At 31.8% G+C, this 20,283-nt stretch overlaps 3 long non-coding RNA genes across 6 annotated transcripts; 2 read left to right on the forward strand and 1 right to left on the reverse strand.

Annotated features, from left to right (window-relative positions):
* The first annotated feature begins 798 nt into the window (after nucleotides 1–798).
* LOC130472312 (uncharacterized) lies at nucleotides 799–4,188 on the forward strand. 4 transcript variants are annotated; one of them, XR_008932412.1, is made up of 10 exons: nucleotides 799–1,177; nucleotides 1,408–1,600; nucleotides 2,107–2,200; nucleotides 2,378–2,442; nucleotides 2,565–2,612; nucleotides 2,799–2,952; nucleotides 3,069–3,296; nucleotides 3,372–3,446; nucleotides 3,536–3,614; nucleotides 3,806–4,188. It is a non-coding gene; the product is annotated as an uncharacterized lncRNA (long non-coding RNA). The 4 variants fall into 4 exon arrangements; XR_008932411.1 differs by having other exon boundaries at nucleotides 3,222–3,296; XR_008932410.1 differs by having other exon boundaries at nucleotides 2,799–3,296.
* Nucleotides 4,189–4,585: 397 nt separating this feature from the next.
* Nucleotides 4,586–5,314, forward strand: LOC130472313 (uncharacterized). The gene is made up of 3 exons (XR_008932414.1): nucleotides 4,586–4,757; nucleotides 4,898–5,016; nucleotides 5,220–5,314. It is a non-coding gene; the product is annotated as an uncharacterized lncRNA (long non-coding RNA).
* A 6,194-nt stretch (nucleotides 5,315–11,508) lies between these two features.
* On the reverse strand, nucleotides 11,509–14,117 carry LOC130472314 (uncharacterized). Its single transcript, XR_008932415.1, has 3 exons — nucleotides 13,436–14,117; nucleotides 12,789–12,861; nucleotides 11,509–12,001 (listed from the first exon to the last, which is right to left on the reverse strand). It is a non-coding gene; the product is annotated as an uncharacterized lncRNA (long non-coding RNA).
* Between the last annotated feature and the right edge of the window lie 6,166 nt (nucleotides 14,118–20,283).

Consider the following 20,283-nt stretch of genomic DNA (forward strand, 5'->3'; position numbering starts at 1 on the left):
TTTCAAACTTCCAATCTCTATTTTTACGTTTGTCAATTCAAATTTTATATCATTTATATATCTAATTATACATTAGCAAAAAAATAAAAATTTTATATTATTAAAATATTCAGCTCATTGTTACGAATCAAATAAGACTATACATAAATATGTTTTTCTTATGTATTGTAAATAATTTAGAAAATTTTCTTCAATTGTAAATATGTAGTGCCAAAATTCTAAATTGGAACATTATTATGAAACGAATGGAGTATTTATTTTGTTCCTTTTAGGCAAATTTGTGAAAAAACATCTTTTATACTACTTCTTCTGTTCCTTTTTTATCTTTCTATTGTGGAATATGAATGGAAGTTAACAAAAAAGAATCTGGTAATGATTGGGTGTAAGATAAGGTAATAAATAAATAAATAAATAAATAAATGAAGGAAAGTAATAAAAAAGTGAAAGAGAGCGAAGATATTTGTATTAAAGTAATAAAAAAAGTGAAAGAGAGCGAAGATATTTGTATTAAAGTAATAAAAAAATCATAAAAGTGGGGTTGGGTGGGTGGGTGAATGGGAAAATGTGAATGAATATAATAAGGAATGGTGGTGAAATTTATGGTATCTCTATTATATAAGCCAACTCCTGAGGGTTTTTTTGGTAAATTAACTTTTCGTGTCCACTTGAGAAAATACAATAATGCCCTCCCCCGTTTAACCGTTAATCACAGTTACAAACCCTAAAATGTCGCGGTCTCTTACCGCACACTCTCCTCCCCCTCTCTCTCTCTCCCTCCCTCCCTCCCTCCATCTCAACTCCATCTCCCTTTCTTTCGATGCGTGAAACCTCAGCAGCAACTATGGTAAGTCTTCATCTTCTCCCTTTCTCTATCTTCTATTCTTCGATTCATCTTCGTCTTCTACCCCTGAGATCGGATTATTTTTGTTTAATGGCAAAAAGAAACAGAAACGGCAAACCTAATTCAATTTACATAACCCAAAACCTTTGAATCTCCACAAATCAAAACACACTCAGAAAACACAATCACAAAGAGAGAAAATTTTCTCAGAAAATCTTTGAATCTCTCTCTCTCCAAAATCAACTGATTTGTTTTCCCCAAATTTGACTTCGAAACTCTTCGAGAATTTGATTTCTCTCTTAATGAATGGGCAAAAGCTGCCGCTGCGTGAGAAAGGTGATGTGAGTGATTGTCAATTCGATTTTTATTTTTAATTTTGCAGATTTCGGGATCTGATTTCATTCAAATTCAAGCTTTCGTTGACGATCTAGAATAAATTAGCAGTTTTGGCAGTATTCTTTCTCCCTTTTACTTCATCTTGATGTTGATTATGGTTTTTTCTATTACGAAACGTAATTATTTGACAAAATATTTGCTTTTTGGTTGTTTTTGTTTTTGGGTTTCAGACGCATTGCAATGGTTGAATTAGAGAGGAGTGAAGGAGACATAAATCATAGTTTTATGACATTGGAAGAAATCAGGTTAGAGAATGATAAGCATAATAATGGGTAAAACGAGCTAATCCGAGAACAAGGAGAATGCAGCAGCAGCTGTCCTTCTTACTATTTGGACAAATTCACCCTCTGGAAAACCCTAGCTGTAAATTTCTTCCCCTTATTTTTACTCCCTTCCATATCATCGTTTTTTTAAGGTTATGTACGTACATATCGAATGGACTAATTAGGATCTTGGTCAAATAATATGAAATGGATTAATGGGAGAGTATAGTATTTGTCAATTGAATTTTTCCCCCTTTGGTCTGGTGATTATGTGATCACATAATTGAATTAATGACTGTTATGCATGATTAAGATATTTTATTAGTTTTGTGTTTTTGCATTAATTTAATTAATATAACTACCAAGTTGTTGTACCAACCCCTTTGAGGACAGTGATAGTAAAATTAAAATAAATAAATATATAGAATTTGTTGATAAAAAAATATGCCAAGCTCAAGGGTATAATTTGTTGATCCCTATTCAATAAGGAAACACTTGAGGTTATTTTTGTATAATTTTCGGAAATTTGGCATATTGATTGAATTTTTTTAGTTGACTGAAGTGTAACTTAATTACAACATCAACTTGGAATTCTTCGTCATTCAGGTTCGAATTTCTCTACTGATCTCACTTTGAAGATGGTGATTTTAAGAAAGAAGATGTTGCAGATCCTACTGGCAGGAGTGGTTCCTTTCCAAACGTGAGCTTCTTTCCCCCAATTATTTTCAATTGATTTTGTTATTTTTAAGGTTCTTTGCGTTTGGTAGATGAAAACATGTTTATGTCTGTCTTAATTAAATTAGTGTAGTATGAATGACTATTGTTAGTGTAATTTTATTGTCTTTAGTAGTTCAGTGATGTGTTTGGTTGGGTATAGGAATAGGAAATTGCAATTTAACGTCACAGAAAGTGTTGAATACTGCTGGATGGACTATGAATTAGGTAACGCCACATAATTTACGGATTGATTATTGATTTTGATATTTGGTTTATTTCCAATTAATTGAATTTATTTCCATTTTTGTTGAGAAATTGATGATTTGTTCTTTTTGTTTTTGTTATAGATGCAGCAATATAACTCAGATGTAATACTACTAAGTGCAGTTGGACAGGTATTTAAGTGCAATTAATTATATTGTTTAATTTCGTTGTTACTGTTATTTATGATTTAAGTTGAGCCTGCATCAGAAACTGATTTGAGTTCAGCCTGCATCAGAAACTGATTTGAGTTCAGCCTGCATTAGAAACTGATTTTAGTGAAAGTTTTTTGATTTTTTGATTTTTTTTTACTAAAATAGGAAGCAAGAGAGGGTGTGAAAGAGCCTAGACCAGAAGTTTATAAAGATCAGAATTACTATGGAGGTAATTTTAATCAGAAACAGGGTGGGGATTCGACGGTGCAAGGTTCGAGGACGAGTGACGGCAAGGTGGAGTCTGGATCAGAAAGAAGGGGTTAGTATTATCGACTGTATATTTCTTTGTGATTTGATGATTTTTGATTTGATGATTAGATGATGATTATGATGATGATGGGAGAATTGTTAATGGTGTTACTGGACATATGACAGCTCTACGGAAATGAAGGAGACTATAACGGGAAGGGAAATTATGGAGTCTTATAAAACTAGGGAAATTATTTTTTTCTAATGTATTTATTTAACTTTGAGCTTCGTACATCGCGTGCATCTCTATTAATTTTAGAACATTTATTGTTTATGCAGTCGCTCTAGACCCGAAGCTCGGGGTAGTCCTGAATTTGTTAAAGATGAAAGCCCTGCTAATGGAAGATACCACAGGTTTGTGTTCATATCCAACCTGACTATCTTCATCTCTCTACCATTTTGGGACTGAAACCTATACTGTCGATGCAGTCGCTTTAGACTTGAGGTCGAGGAACGCCTGATTATCCTAAAGATGAACTTCTAATGGAAGATATCACATGTTCAGTTAATCTCTAAACTGAACACCTCAATTTCTCCTCAGACTCAATTTAAGACTTAATTTATAGATTCTATGTTGTTGAATATTGATGCAGTCGTTCTAGACCTGAAACTCAGGGGAACTCCTGATTATGCTAAAGATGAAGGCCTTGCTAATGGAGGAAGATACCACAGGTTTGTGTTCATTTCCATCCTAATTCCCTTGAGCTTTTCCGACTAATGAGGTACTAGGTATAGATGTGAGTCCCCATGCCCATGTTGTTCTTTTATACAAAATATCTGTTGTGAACTTAAAGAACATTCAGTTCTCTCTTCAACTCAACTGTGTACTTAATTACTCCATTGCATCTTAACTATTATCGCAGTCGATCTCCTCCACCACGAGAGAGGTCGAGATCCTAAGCAAGGAGATGGTCACAAATCGGTCACTTGAAGGGCTGTTTCTGGAGAGGGGACGATATCCTAAGCAAAGAAATGATCTTGAATCAGTATTTGTCAAGTGCAGGTTTTAGAGGAGAGCTATAGTTGCTTAAAAGTACCCTATTTGTGAAAATGCATGTATCAACAAATTTACAATTGAATTTGATATTGTGTTAGTGGTTTGATGTATTTTGATATCCCTTTAGAAGAGGGTTCATAAGTGCTTATGCTGTTGTCGAACCGTGGCTGAACTATTTGTATATAGACATGATTTCAAGTGTGAACATTTTGTAAATTTTGTTAATTTTATGGAGACGTTCTTGAGTCATGGTTGTGAGGTTTATTTTTGTGTATGACAATGAATTGAAGATGAATTGTTGTGATCTCTTGAACAACTGCTTTTAGGTCGTCATGTTGTTCATTAAAGTAAACACATGATTACTCCGTTACACTATTTAGATGTATGATTGTATACTATAACCTTAATTTTTTAAAATATGAACTTTGCGAATATTTTTTTAATCTAATACGAAGTATGTATATTTAGTGGTAGTAATACAATTTTAATTTTTTATATAATCTCGCACGGATCGCGTGCATATAAGACTAGCTGAGGTTAAAATAGTAAATTAACTTTTCGTGTCCCCAAAGAAAAAGACGGTAATACCTTCCCCCTAATTAAACCACTTTGATTCCAAGCCCTAAAATTACCCAGAACACACGTCCGTTCACTCTCAACTCCATCGCCCTTTCTCTCTCAATCCTTTCGAATCTGCTCTTCAATGGCTTCCGCCTACTCAGAAATTCAACACAACGTGACTCAAGCTCGGTCGATTTTTCCTTTCCAGGGTACTCCGGCTGCGAATCCAGAAAGTAGAAGTTTCCAAAACAATAATGGTGAGTATTTTACAATTCCAATCGTAATTTACCCTTTTTCAATTTGATTTCAATTTTCTGATTGATTTATTCAAATAAAAGAGGGATTCAGATGATGGATTCATTTGATTTCAATTTTCTAACTAACTTAATCTTCTCAGAATTGCAAATCTGGAATTGAATCCTGCTGTTGCTCCAATTGAATTTTAGTGCGCTCCAATTAGGGTTCTATAAATTTGGGTGAAATTCCTGGGTTTGATCGATCTTCTTCAATTATCGGGTAAAAGTTCTTCATTTGCTTTTCTGTTTTGTTTAAATTAGATTTCTTTTTCTGGGGATTTTTTTAGTTATTTTGTAATTATTAGGATTTTAATTAGGTGTTTGTAATTTAATTTCATTTTGTGATTATTTTCAAGCAATAATTTTATTTCCTTTTTTAATTAGGTGTTAATAATTTAATTTGGTTTTGTGAATTTTTATCAGGATTTTAGTTAATTTTTAGTTTGCTGAGGTTTCTGCAATTTGTTTTTGAGAAAATGGGAAAGCGTGGAAATAATCAGAAGAAAGCTCCTCGGAATTTGAAGAAAATGAAGCTGAATAATGAAGATGTGAAAAAATTCAATAGTATGGAGGATGAAATTGATGTCTGTAAGTAAGGATGAAGAGGTGAGGTTATTTTTGGTAAATCCACTTTTCGTGTTCTCCTTGGATTACTAAAATACCCTCCACTCTTATACAATAGAGAATATAATGACAACCAAAGAAGCATTTTAATCAATCTTAGCCCCTTAAATTAATTCTTATCATTTTAATCAATCTGTTTATATGTGTTCGATTATATCTAACTTATATGTTTCTTATATTCGCACGCATCGCATTTATATTATATTCTTTACATGTTATTTCAGGTTTATATGTAATAACACAAATTTGTTCTTATATTCGCACGCATCGCGTGCATATAAGACTAGTAATATATATGGAAAGATTTTTAGGTATTTTTGGTAATTATAATGATAAAGAATGGTATTTGGGTAAAAACTCATGTCTAAAAAAAGAAACAGGAAAATCAAATAGGAACGCTATTTATGGAAACAGGAAGATCAAAAAGGAACGGAGGGGCATTTTTTTATGAAAAAACACCTTTTGAAAAAAATTGTGATACAACACCTATTTAAGCTCGGATTTCCATCAAATATTCAAGTTTCGGGCATCGATTTTCATTCTTTTTCATCAAACCATGTGTGCTGATTCCTTGATGTTAATAGTGTAATCACCTAAATATTTGGTGGGTAAAAGTGGAACGTCAATGCCCAATAACTTAAATTGTTGGGACCTTAAGGTGTGCTTATTATATAAACAATATTATCATATAAGGTGTTTTTTCACCAAATAGATAATAAAAATTAAAAGGTGATTTCCCACAAAAATTGTAATATAAAAGGTCTTTTCTTAAGACTTGGCTTTCTTTTACTCCAATTCTCCAAGATCCTAATGATCACTTCTTTTCTCCTCCCCAAATCAGAGGTATTGGAAGGGAAAAGTGATTACAATGTTCAAAAAATCGTGTTTAAATAATATAGTACCTAGTATATCGGGTGAGTGCTAAATATTACAAATATCAAAAATTTGTTGTAATTAATATTAACCTTCAACTATTTTCTGTTACTATATATAGTGGGAATATAAGGAAATACATTGATTAAATTATTTTATTTATTAATATATAAATCAATTAAATAAAGTAAAACTAGGTTAGATCCTTGTGATTCTTTTTATCCTTGTCGTAATACATAAAATCATAATTTATTTTTGCATATATAACCTTCTATTATATTAAATAGAAGAAAAGAATAAGAACAAAAAAAATCAGAAAATCAGATATTTTAAAAGATTCTTCAATTAAAAGATTTTTTAAAAATAAAGAAAAAAATACTAAGGACTCACTAGGACGTGACACGTGTCATTTCTGGTATGTCTTTTAGTATATAGTAATAGATAGATAGATAGATGGATAGATATATATATTATTTTGTTACTTATAAAGTTGTTAATTCCCTTTAAAAAAAGTTGTTAATCGTATTCAACAAAATTAATTAAGGTCAGTCAATTTACAATTTTGTTAGCTATAAATACTTTTATTATTTAATCAAAGATTTGGTTGGATATATATATATATATATATATATATATATATATATATATATATATAGGGGAGGGATCCGGTGAGAACACCTCCTTATGTAAGAACACTTCTTATGGTGAGAACACTTTTACACTCTCTATGTTCTATATTTGTTTAACAATGTTCTAAATTTTCAAACTCATGTTCTAAATTATTCAACCATGTTCTAAACTTATTTAACCATATTCTAAATTGGTTCAGCCATGTTCTAAATTTATTCAAGCATGTTTTAATTGTATTCAACCATGTTCTAAATTTTTAACCTCGTGTTCTACATTAATTCAAGCATGTTCTAAAATTATTCAACCATGTTCTAAATTTTTAACCTCATGTTCTAGATTAATTCAAGCATGTTCTAAAATTATTCAACCATGTTCTAAATTTGTAAGCTCATGTTCTAAATTTATTCAAGCATGTTCTAAATTTTCAAACTAATGTTCTAAATTTATTCAACCATGTTCTAAGCTTATTTAACCATATTCTAAATTGGTTCATCCATGTTCTAAATTTATTCAAGCATGTTTTAATTTTATTCAACCATGTTCTAAATTTTTAACCTCATGTTCTAGATTAATTCAAGCATGTTCTAAAATTATTCAACCATATTCTAAATTTTTAACCTCATGTTCTAGATTAATTCAAGCATGTTCTAAAATTATTCAACCATGTTCTAAATTTTGTAAGCTCATGTTGTAAATTTATTCAAGCACGTTCTAAATTTATTCAAGCATGTTCTAAATTTATTCAAGCATGTTCTAAATTTATTCAACGATGTTCTAAATTTGTTCAACCAAGTTCTAAATTTATTCAACCACGTTCTAAATTTATTCAAGCATGTTCTAAATTTATTCAAGCATGTTCTAAATTTATTCAAGCATGTTCTAAATTTACTCAACGATGTTCTAAATTTATTCAAGCATGTTCTAAATTTATTCAACCACGTTCTAAATTTATTCAAGCATGTTCTAAATTTATTCAACCACGTTCTAAATTTATTCAAGCTTGTTCTAAATCCATTCAAACATGTTCTAAATTTATTCAAGCAAGTTTTAAATTTATTCAAACTTTCAGCATGTTCTAACTTTATTCATTGTATTTAAAATTTATTCAAGCATGTTCTAAACTTATTCAAGAATGTTTTAAATCCATTCAAGCATGTTCTAAATTTAGAACATGAGAACCTAGTCAACACATAGGTCCCTATGTGAGTATACTAGTATATATGAGAATGAATCTAATCCGTAGGATTAGATTCAATCTAAGGGCTAGGATTAAAACCAATTAATGGCAATATGTAAATAACCTTCCAACTACTAACATAATAAAACCCACGCCCCTTTCTCTCTCAAACTAATCTCAGTATTCACGCTCTCTCTCTACAAACGATTATCCTCCACCCTCTCTCTCACCATTTTCTCTCTCCTCCAGAAACAACCATTAAAGCTCTAGAGAACGGCGATCAAGCTCCAAAATCGCCGATTACTTACTGATTTAAGGTAAAGTCTCGCTTCATTGTTCTATATTTCTTCTCTTCTACTACAATTACCGCTAATTTTAACATAATTTTGTCAGTTGAAGATGAACGAAGGTGAATATTCAACAAATCAACCTGGAAAAAAAAATACGAACGAAGAAGGTAAATGAAATACACAAAATTCAAACTATTTTCCTTGTTTTTAAACATTATTTTAGTTAATTTATGATAAGTTTTGATTGTAAGGTAAAAATATAGAAAATTCGTAAGTAATTGAGTAGATTGAATGTTCTGATTGTAGTATTTGATGTTCTATTTGTTGTTTTATTTTTTTTGAATTTAGAATCAGTTTGTTCTGGATTTTTTTTGATCGATTTCTGAATCCAGAATCAGTTTGTTCTGAACTTTTGTGATTAATTTTTTAATTAATTGTTCATGTTTTTATTTTACTTTATTTGTGATCAGTTTTTGAATTTTTGAATTTTAGGTTATTAATTTCTGATTTTTCTAATCTTTAAATTAATTTGTTTTCTATATTTACTGATTTATGAAATAAACCATGATCTAAAACTTATAGTTACATGTTCTGAAATTTGAAACAGAGAAAATTCAAAGGACGTAAATGAGATTAAACATGCCAAAAATTCAGAGCTAAATCGAGCGCGTTGATAGTACAATTGTCGAAGAAGAAATCTGAAGGACATCATTGAAAAATGTTGGTAATATTTTATAATCTTAATTCTTTAGAACATGAAGGTTCAACATTTAGAACATAAAGGTTCATTGTTTAGAACAAAATTGTTTAATATTTAGAACATAGAAGTTACTTTTTAAAACATCAAAAATTAGGGATAGTGATGGTAATTTCGACATCTTATGATGTTCTAAAAGTAATAGTTATATGTTTTGCATTTTTGAACAGAGAACGTGAGAATAAATGCGCCAAACAACTATGAAAGATATCATGAGCAATATTGGGTAATATTTATGCTTTCAATACTTTAGAATGTGAAGGTTAAGAATGTAGAACATGAAAACTCATTGTTTAGAACAAAATTGTTTAATGTATAGAACATAAAAAATATTGGTAGAAACTAGATGTTATTTGACTACACTTACCATTTACTACATCAGGGAAGGTTCGGGCTAGAGTGAATGGACTGGGGTGACTGGACGTCTGGACTACACTTACCATTATATGGCATAATGAATTTAGAACATGAAAGTTAAAATTAAGATCATGAAAGTTCACGATTTAGAACAAATATATTTAGTGGCTCATAGCGTCTATCGATTTTTTGGATCTTGGCAATGGTTAATGCTAGTTGTGGCTCATGTTCTGACTTTACTAACCATCAATTCAATGTGGTCCACTTATGAGATATGTGTAAGCTCTCGTTCCTCTCTCCACTTGTATGCGAATCATTCAAATAAAATATTTGATATCTTTTTTTACTACACGTACCATATGGTAGAGCATGGGGGTTTTTGAGGGTAGGGTTGGGATAGGAGTAGGGGTTGGGAAGAATGAAAAGAGACTCGATGTTTTATATAAAAAATATATACGGATCTTAGTTTCGTTATTTAGTTTGTTCATAAACTATGTGAAGAGTTTTCAACATGCCATATTTTAAAGCACGGTAGAATACAGAGAAGGTGCATCAAAATATATATTGGGTAGAGTAGAAGGATAAATTTTTTTAGTCTATTGCCTTTCTTACTGGTGTGTACATTGCTTTGTAGAATATATAGCTTAACTGCTTAGAACATGTAGCTTAAATGCTTAGAACATGTAGCTTAAATTCTTAGAACATATAGGAATAATGTATAGAACATATAGCTTCGCTTGTTAGAACATATAATTTCTCTTGTTAGAACATATAATTTCTCTTGTTAGAACATCAAGTTTCACCTTTTAGAACATAATTTTTTAATACGTATTGCTAGTTTATAAAGCGATTAAACATCAGTGCCGGAGTCCATTTGTAGTCCAATTGTCGAAAATACACTTTTAGGTGACATCCTTTCAAATATTGGGTAATATTTCATCATCTCAATTCTTTAGAACATGAAGCCTCACTTTTAAGAAGCTATAATTTTATATTGTTCTCTTCATGTAGAGAAGCTATTGTTTATGGATATTTTATGTTCTAAATTTCATAACAAGATGTTCTGAAACTAGAAAGGTATGTTCCAATGTTCTCTTTTTGTATCTAATATGTTCCTGAATGTGCTTTGGGTCTGATTTTTGGCTTGTTTTTATGACAATTCGGGCCAGGTTAGCTATGATGTGTTTTCATGGGCAACATTATGGGGTAGTATAGTTGTTGTAGATATTGGTTTTGGTCTTAAGTGGTTGCATAGCTGCTTGTACACGCTATTTCTTTTGTGGGGAGGGTTGTTGCGGGTCAGTCTGGGGTGGGAAGTCGTTCTGCTGTGTTTGGTTGCTGCTAGAAGTTTTGTGTGTGTGGTGTTAATACAAGTAATGGTCGTAAATGCTTATGTTTTGGGACAATGCCTATTAGCTCAATTGGTAGAGCTTTGTGCGATTGCACAATGATGTAGGTTCGAATCCTACATAGGCAACTCTTTGCATTCCATTTATGATATCAATTCTCCTATTTTATGATTCTTTACTTATAAATCACTTCTATTTACTTTTGAATCTGTTCAACTTACTTTGGAATATATGTATAAATTTGTAGAACGCTAGCCTTAATTTTTAGAACATGAAATCTAACACTTGAACGGAAGGCAACAATTTGTGGAGAAACTAGCAAGGGAGCAGGGAAGCACGAATGAGATGTCCAAGATGTATAACCAACATAATTCCTCATTGGAGGAGTCTGATAAGAAAGCACAGGGTAACTACTGCGGGAAATCCGCAACAGGACCTTTATGCGTAGCATTTAACAGCAAATTAACCAGTTGGTGTCGATATATTCCAGAGGGTAACTCTCTTGTAGGACCTATCCATATAAACACATTGGAGCTAAGTTGTGTGTTGTCAACAACCTATGTAGGATTTGAACCTACATCCATGTGCAATGGCACATTGCTCTACCATTTGAGCTAATAGGTTTTAACAAAATATTCAAGAAAACAATGGATGTAGTACTGTTTATAGCAAATACAACAATTAGAACATATACAAAAATAATTACAACATATGCAACAATAATTAGAACACACGAAACTGGTTATCCTGCCAAACAAAATGGGATCAACCAGATTCATCATTTACCCCTGCAATCATTAAAAGATTATAATTAGGGAGACCACATACATCATCGATCAACTAGGAGCAGCAAAACATGTGACTGACATAGGAGTATCGCCTCTTACGATTGCTCCATCTTTGGGATCAAGATCAGGCAAACTCGAGAGACTCGAGATGCTAGCAAAAACCCTTGCTATAAAAGGGGTCTTAGAATCTTCAGTTTCTTTATCCACCCCATGCCACTCAACTTGGTCCGGTAAGGGATCATATTTCAGGAACAAATGGAGGACCTTGAAAACAGCAACACCACTAGAGAGCTTTTATAACCGTTCTTGTGCCTTCTCTTTGTCAAAGGTAGAAGTACTATTCTCCATAGAAGTTCTAAGCTGCAACATAATCAAAAAATTAAGAACCAATCTCTAGTTTTATTGTTTGCAAATTCTGCAGATCATACATGCATGTATTCAAAAGACGTAATAATTGAAGGAAAAAATAAACACTAGGCTATTATTAAAGATACTGGACACTAGGATGAGGGACCGTGATATTCAGGTTCAAGGCTTAAATCCTCACATTGCTTCTCCTTAGGCCTTGTACTATTATTTTATAATGCTAGTCAAATTATCACCAATTGTCCATTGCCTTTGTTTTTTTTTCTTCCTAATTATCTGCAAGAAAACTAAAATTGGAAAAACTAATACTCCAAGTCTCCAACACAAAAAAAAGTATGAACATACATGATTGCTATAAATCAATCAAATTCCAATATTCAATATTCGAGTCAAACTATTTCTGGAAATTATCGAACGATAAACAGATCGAAAACATGAATCTAAAAATAAAGAAATTAACATTACATAATTGAAAAGTAGCCCCAATTTTGAATTTGTACCTTTCAATTTAACGTAAATAAGATAAAATTCTAGGTATTTGGTAAAGATATGCAGTAAATATATAATAAAAGTACAAAGAATGTAAAGGAATTCACAATTTTGGTGACGATCATTGAAGTTTTAAGTATTTAGAGAGAGGGAGAGAGAAAAGAGAGTTGCTGCTACATTTTGGAGAGAGAAAAAACAGGTCAGAACATGTAAAACAATAAAATAGAACATGTGAATAAAAGTTCAGAACATGAAGAGCAATTATACAAAACATGTTAATAAGAAAACTCACCAGATTCAATTCAGTGATTGATGATAGCAGCCTATAAAGAACTGTTAATTCCTTAGCTCAAGCAGATAGAAACCTGAAATTAAAAAGAATGAAAGACACAACAAGGTCAAACAATATGTAGACTCGGATCAAAAAACAACATAAATAAATAATGAAATTCGCAAATACATGATTGAATTTCACACAATATATACATGATTAACAACTTGTTTTGACTCATCGGAACAATATGTAATCCATTCTCTTGTTCCTCCATGAGTTAATATAGGAATGAATTCAAGAGTAACAACCACATTTGAATTAAAACAACTTGCAAGTTGTTAATTATTCACAACAGAATCTACAAAAGAATGAGAAAAAACAGTTCAGAACATGTATAATACTAACATAGAACATATGAGTAAAGGTTCAGAACATGAAAAACAATTATTTAGAACATCAGAAACCATTATTCAGAACATCATACACCATTATTCAGAACATCAGAAACCATTATTCAGAACATCAGAAACCATTATTCAGAACATCAGGAACCACTATCCAGAACAAAAAGAACAATTATTCAGAACATTTAAAACAATTGTTCGAACACAAGGGCCAGTTATTCAAAAACATTAAGCATCAGACATATTTATAAGAAAACTGACCGGATTCGGCGAATGATGATACCGGAGTATGATGAAATTCTAATCCCATAGCTCAAACAGATGGAATAATGATCAATCTGAAATTGAAAAAATAAGAAAACACAACAATGTTCAACATATGGAGTCGAATCAAATTATTATAGATCGAACGTCGAACAATTCAATTTGCACAAATATGAATTTGAAACAATAGAATTTCACAAAACATGATAGAATTCGAATATAAACACAAATTAAGAACGAAATTGAATCTAAACACAAATAATCGCTCCAAAATATAATTAAATTCAACAAAATCTGCCCAAAATCACATGAATAATCACATAATCATGAAAATAAAGTTTAATATCTTACCTTTAATGGAGGAAATCTGGAAGTTCGATGAATATATTCGAGATTGTGGATAGAAATCGCAGCAATTAAACCGAGATTCAAGAGAAATTCGAGCTTGATTGAGGCTTTCTAATGGTTGCACATTGAAGAGAGACAAAATAGAGGGGGAAACAAAGGTTTGGCAATTTTAGGGAGAGAAGCGGTTAGGCGTGAAAGGAAGGAGGTGGTTGGGTTATTGTTTAACAAATTTACGAAAATGCCATTAGTAATTCCTTATTTCAGCTGTTAGATTAGAAACGATCCAGAGGCCAAGATTTATTCTCACATAAGATTGTGTTCTCACATAGAAGGGGTGTTCTCACATGAGCCTTCCTCTATATATATATATATATATATATATATATATATATATATATATATATATATATATATATATATATATATATGAGGTTCCGGTGAGAACCCTCTTATGGTGAGGACTTTGTTTATCGTGAGAACTTTTATGCGTATTTTCCGAAATATATGTGCATAATTTTTCAACTATATGTGCATATTTTTTAAGCTAAATGTGCTCCTTTTTTTGAGAATTTAATTTTGGATTCCCCCACTTAAAAAAATACGCACATTATATTTGAGTCAAATAATATGCACATATAGTTCAAAATCTATGTATATTCTGTTCAAAAAATATGCACATAAAAGATGTTGAGGGTTGTGGGATTTTTTTATCTCCACTGCTAATTTTCTTTTCAAGTTTACTATGTATGGAGCAATATGTACTGCAATTAGATAATATTAGATAGGTTAATAGATATATATAGTTCAATAGTATTTCGTATTAGATTAATTAAGTTATACTAAGTTCTAATTTGTAAGTTCGGGTTTTATAGCTTCAATGGCATCCAACAATTATTAATTAAGACAGCTAGGATAAAGGTAACACTCAGCTCTTAGCAGCAACCTTTGCTGTTGGAGTTACAAAGATCGACAACCGCTATATATACTAGTTTCCCTTTTACCCATTGACAGTATGGGTAGGAAGTCATTGTTGTATATGAGCATGATTGGGATAACGATTTGCTTGTTGTGTATATCCACTGAGTTTTCCATTCATGGGAAAGGGAGCACTGATTTCAGATTTCTGTACGATACGCACAACATCGTGATTATTTATCGCGATGTGGCCTTCTTTTCTGTGGGGATGGGTTTTAACTTCAGAGATTTATCCGTCGAGAATATGAGATTAAGCAGTAGTAGTTGGTTTTGCGGCTAAAAGGATTTGCAGTGAAATTAACGGTAAGATATAATTAATGAACGGTCAAGATTAGAGTTCTCACGATAAGAGAGGTTCTCATCTTAAGATGGTTCTCATGTGAACCTAAATCTATATATATAAATAGATTTAGGTTCTTGTGAGAACCATCTTAGGGTGAGAACTCCAATCATCACCGTTGATTAGGTGAAATCTCAACCGTTTATAGCGAAAACATGTTTCAGTCTTCTCCCCCCTTCCCAATCTCCTCCCCACGACAACACTCCCATGGCCCCTATTTATCCACCTGAATATGCCCAAATATTCGTTTTCCCCCGTCAAAATAAATTCAATTACTAATCTCCATGCTTCCAAGATAGAGAAAATGAAGAGAGAGAAAAAAATCAGCATCCTCATCTGCATACCTTATCACCGGTAAAAGATCAATCAATGGCTTCTTCACAATTTCTTTTATCAATTCAGAATAACTCGATCATTGAACAAATTAAAATTAAGAAACATTTACTAGCTTCATCATTTTCTCCCGAATACTTTCTTCACCCCATGGAAGCAAAAATCCAATGAAACTGCTAGAATTTTAATCTGCCATCAAAACTCTCCTCACTGGTATACTCACTTCACTCTCATCTAAACACTTCAAAATTTTCGCATTTATACAATTTGATTACAAGGGATGAGGGCAGTGGTTAAGCGGCGAACAATTTCGATTTTTGTGGTCTCCGATGAATACTATGCCTTATCACTGCTAAACTCAAGATCAATAAATGGCTTCCCCCACCCAATTTGTTTATAATTTTAGAATAAATCATTTAACAAATTAAATTAAGAAACCTTTACTAGCTTAATTTGTTTGATTTTCGTTCTAATTTCACAATACAAATGATCAATGATAACCCACAAACAATTATATACTGCAATATTTTCTCTTATGGGGACTGAAATCGCCATTTATACGGAAGCAAAGATGCAATTCCACAGAAAAGCAGGAGAGAGGGAAGGGCAACAAAAATGCATACGGAGTACGAGAAGTTTATTAGGGAAAACTCTATGGGAACCACTTAGGGTGAAAGCCTAAATGTACATATTGTTTGAACTAAATATGCACATTTTTTGAACTAAATGTGCATATTTTTTGAACTAAATATGCATGATATTTCAACTATACGAAATGTGCATAATCTTTTAACTAAGTGTATATATTTTTACTCACATATTATGTGCACATTTTTTGACCAAAATGTGCATTTTTAAAAATTATATTCACAATAAAAAAATTGATGCACATTTAGTTTAAAAGTTATGCATATATAGTTCAAATAATATGCACATATAATTCAAAAAATAGAGGTTCTCACGATAAGAGGGTTCTCACAGGAACCTCACCATATATATATATATATATATATATATATATATATATATATATATATATATTACTAAATAGTTAAATAATTTTTGGTTAACTTACATTTGTTTTGTTAATTAATTAAAAACTCTAACTAGATTTAATTCAAATTTTAGTAATTAGTCAATGACATATTTGGCATATTCCTTTATATGTCTATGACACTCTAAGTCGGTCACCTGCATATCATTTACCACATAATTATTGAATGGAGTACTTTTATCATTTACCACATTTTATCATTTACCACATTTTCTTGATACCATATATACAACTGCAGCGCCCATGGGCTGCTTGTTGTTGGTCGAGAGGTGCATCGCAACGAGCAACGCAACAGCCACCGCTGTGCTAGCTGTTGTGCGTTGGGCAGGGGCTTGGCGTAGCGGCACGCGAGCTCCCTTACTCGTCGTGTTGCTAGCCTGCCTCATGCCTTGTGTTTGACGCTCGTCGCCTTGCTCGATCACTCTCACAACACACACCGCACAGGCCCATGCCTGCGCCCGCATGCTCGTGCTTGCTCGTTGCCTAGTACCGCATGGGCGACGAGCTCCCTTGCTCGTCGTCGCATGCCCGCACTATGCAACACCCCTTAAGGGTAACACTTAGCTTCCATTGTTTCGTACGTGCAAGTTTGTGAACTATTTATACAAATCAAAACTTTTATATTTAAATTTAACGACAAATTAATAATTCATATTAATTTCACTAAATTTAGGCGAAAAAATCGAAAATTTATTATTCAAATTAATTTCCGATTACATATTTTCTTAGGGATTAAAATCTAGGTCATAAAATTTTAAAACTTTTCAATTTTAACAAATTTTATGGTGGTTTTTAATCATAGGATCCTAATTAAATTATCAACTAATTATGAAATTCAAAACAAATTCTAAATTATTTGAAATTCGACGAATTAATTATAATTACAAATTAGGTTGTATAATTAACAAAATTGTTAAACATAGGTCAATAATAGATTTACATACAAGATTCACAAATATTTAATTTAACATCATAAAAATTACAAATTTTGCATTCGAAAAACTAAAACCTCCGAAAAGTCATAGCTAGGCTTCGAATTTGGGAATTATGGGTTCGGCATCAAATCTTTAATTTTTGTCAAAAATTTAAAACGTCGTTTACATGCGAAATTCACTATAAAAACATAAGATTTCGACCATTATTGACAAAACTGCCGAAAAATCCTGCGAACATATAATCAAATAATCGCACGAATTTGCAATCACTTACATCCACGAAATTAATCACCCCTTTAATTCATTGCAAATTTATAAATTTTAATCCATGTTAACTATAATTTATTATGGAATTAATTAGAGGCTCATGATACGTTAGGTTATGAATAATACAACAATATAATTCATGCGGAAAAACCATAAAGCCAAAATCCAAATTAATTGACACACAGTCAATTAGCATAATTTAGGTGACATACAATGTGATGCGTGTCTTCCCTAGCTGCTCCGGAACCGAAAAAGAACAAGTCTTTAGAGCCCCAAACGTTGCCCCTCCGTAGAAAGTCCACAACACGTTCGGATCCGCCTTAGGTTTAACCAACTAGGATTTTACTTAAGGTTTTATGTATTCGGTTAGTCTTGTATTAAATATGAAATGAGCACTGGTAATCCGATGGAATATGATTTGGTCTTCTACAAAATCTCATATAATTTGGGAATGTTGCATTCATAAATAAGTTATCAAATAACATTTCATTAGCGAATCGTTCATTTAAACTAACATGCTTTCTCTATATGTAGGAAAACCATATCCAAGCAGTTGTGCCTAAAAACTTGGTTACTCATTTCAAGGACAAGCAACACGAAGACAACATTTTTACTTTCAAATTAACATTTCAATGTTACAAAAATTAAACGCAAGAATAATATGAAAAATATCGACAATGTAGCGAAGGAATAGGGCCATGGGTGTGGAATGTGCGCAGGACATCAACAACATGAGGATAAAATGTTTGTTTTTTATATTAGGTGTACTAAACACATTGAAACTAAAAAATTAATAAGTTTAGATTGTACATATTTTATTGGATTTTATCTATTATGTTTGGTATATTTATTAAAGAATGTAATGCTAAACCTTTCATTATGTGTTGTACAAAGAATTTAACTTATATGTGAAGTATATAATTAGACTTCTATGTAAATATATACTACTCAATAAAATTAAAATAAAATTATTATTCAATGCCATTCTCTTCAGTGACTATTTTTTCAATAAAATTAAAATAAAATTAAAACAAACCATTATTATTCAATAAAATTAAAATAAAATTAATCTCTTCAGTGACTTTTTTTTTCAAATTTTTTCTAACACTTATTATTTTTATTCGTAACTTATAGCTGTTTTTGTGATACATCATTCAACATTCAACATTCAAATGATATTGGTTATTATTCAAATACGAAATAATAGAGCGTTATGTGCGTCGCACGGGCTTAAAACTAGTGTGTTTTTACCTTGAGAATCTTATTTAAACATGTAATAAGTATCGATATTGTTGTGGGATCTTTTACGGTGATGACGTGTCACGCGCTCTTCGGAGGCATCAAGTATGAACTGGCACGATCCTCTGTCAACCTGCAAAACAAGAATATTCCCGTAGGAATATTTCCTCCGATGCCTAAGTAAGTATAAGCTAGAGAGAAAAGTAATTTGTAGAGAGAAGGCAGAACAAAGATAGTTTTAATGTAGGTAGGAACGTAATGAATGTGGCCTTTTACCTAGGGATCTGCACTATTTATAGTGCTAAGGTTTCTTGGGATTCGATCCTTAAACCCTGGCGATATGATTAGATGCTTTCCAAGATTAGGACATGTGTCCGATAATAGGAGGCCTGATTAGATCTGTTGGGTCTTTTGCATGTTGGGCTTGTCTGCAGGCTTTGGACTTTTAGACATGATTTGACTAGGGATTCTACCAATCAGATAGGGCCGTGGGCCTAAAAAGATGGGCCTTCGTTCTTGGTGTGGATATGGGCTCTATATGAATTCGAGGTATTCATATCAGGAGGGCCTTTGGCCATCCTAGTAAGGCCATGTAAAGATAAGATATAACTATGTACAAAATTTATAAGTAAGAAAAATAGTCTTATGTGATCATTTCTTAGAACAATCCATATATTTTATGAAACATCATTTTCTCTTTATTGTGCCTCCAATCATCCTAACTATTAAAAAAACAAAAACCTAAAACTGGCTATACATGACAAGAGGGGATGTCGTGGATGTAATGGTGAAATAGTTACTGTGGTTGTTATAATAGGGACGGTCATGACATATAAATTACACATTCTTATTTAATGTGTTGTATAATAAATATTGTACATCGGAGTAAAAGTTAAAGTAAAATATTTAAAAGTTACTCATTATATATTTATTAGAGATCATTTTTTTTGCTTTAATATAAAAATTTCTTTCTAAATCACCAATAATGTATGAAAGGAAATATATAACCCTAAAATGTCCATCCATAAAAAAATTATAATAAAATTTAATCAAATTGGGTAAAAGTTACTCTGATTTACATTAATTTTATTGTACACCTTTTGTGGGTAAGACATTTTGTATAAATTATACTCTCCTGATCACTTCACGCTAATGTGGAATTTGTGTATACACGTACTGAGATAGGAGATGACATGGTAGTCATGGTAAAATAAGGTGATTTCCACTAGGGCTGTGCAAAAAATCAGGAAAAGCGAAACCGAATCCGAAAACCAAAAAAACCGAACCAAAAAGGCGGGTAACCGAACCGAAATAATAGGGTTAGGGTCGGATTTTTTGATTTAAAGAAAAACCC

Source organism: Spinacia oleracea, chromosome 4, assembly GCF_020520425.1.
Source record: "Spinacia oleracea cultivar Varoflay chromosome 4, BTI_SOV_V1, whole genome shotgun sequence".
Lineage (NCBI taxonomy): Eukaryota > Viridiplantae > Streptophyta > Magnoliopsida > Caryophyllales > Amaranthaceae > Spinacia > Spinacia oleracea.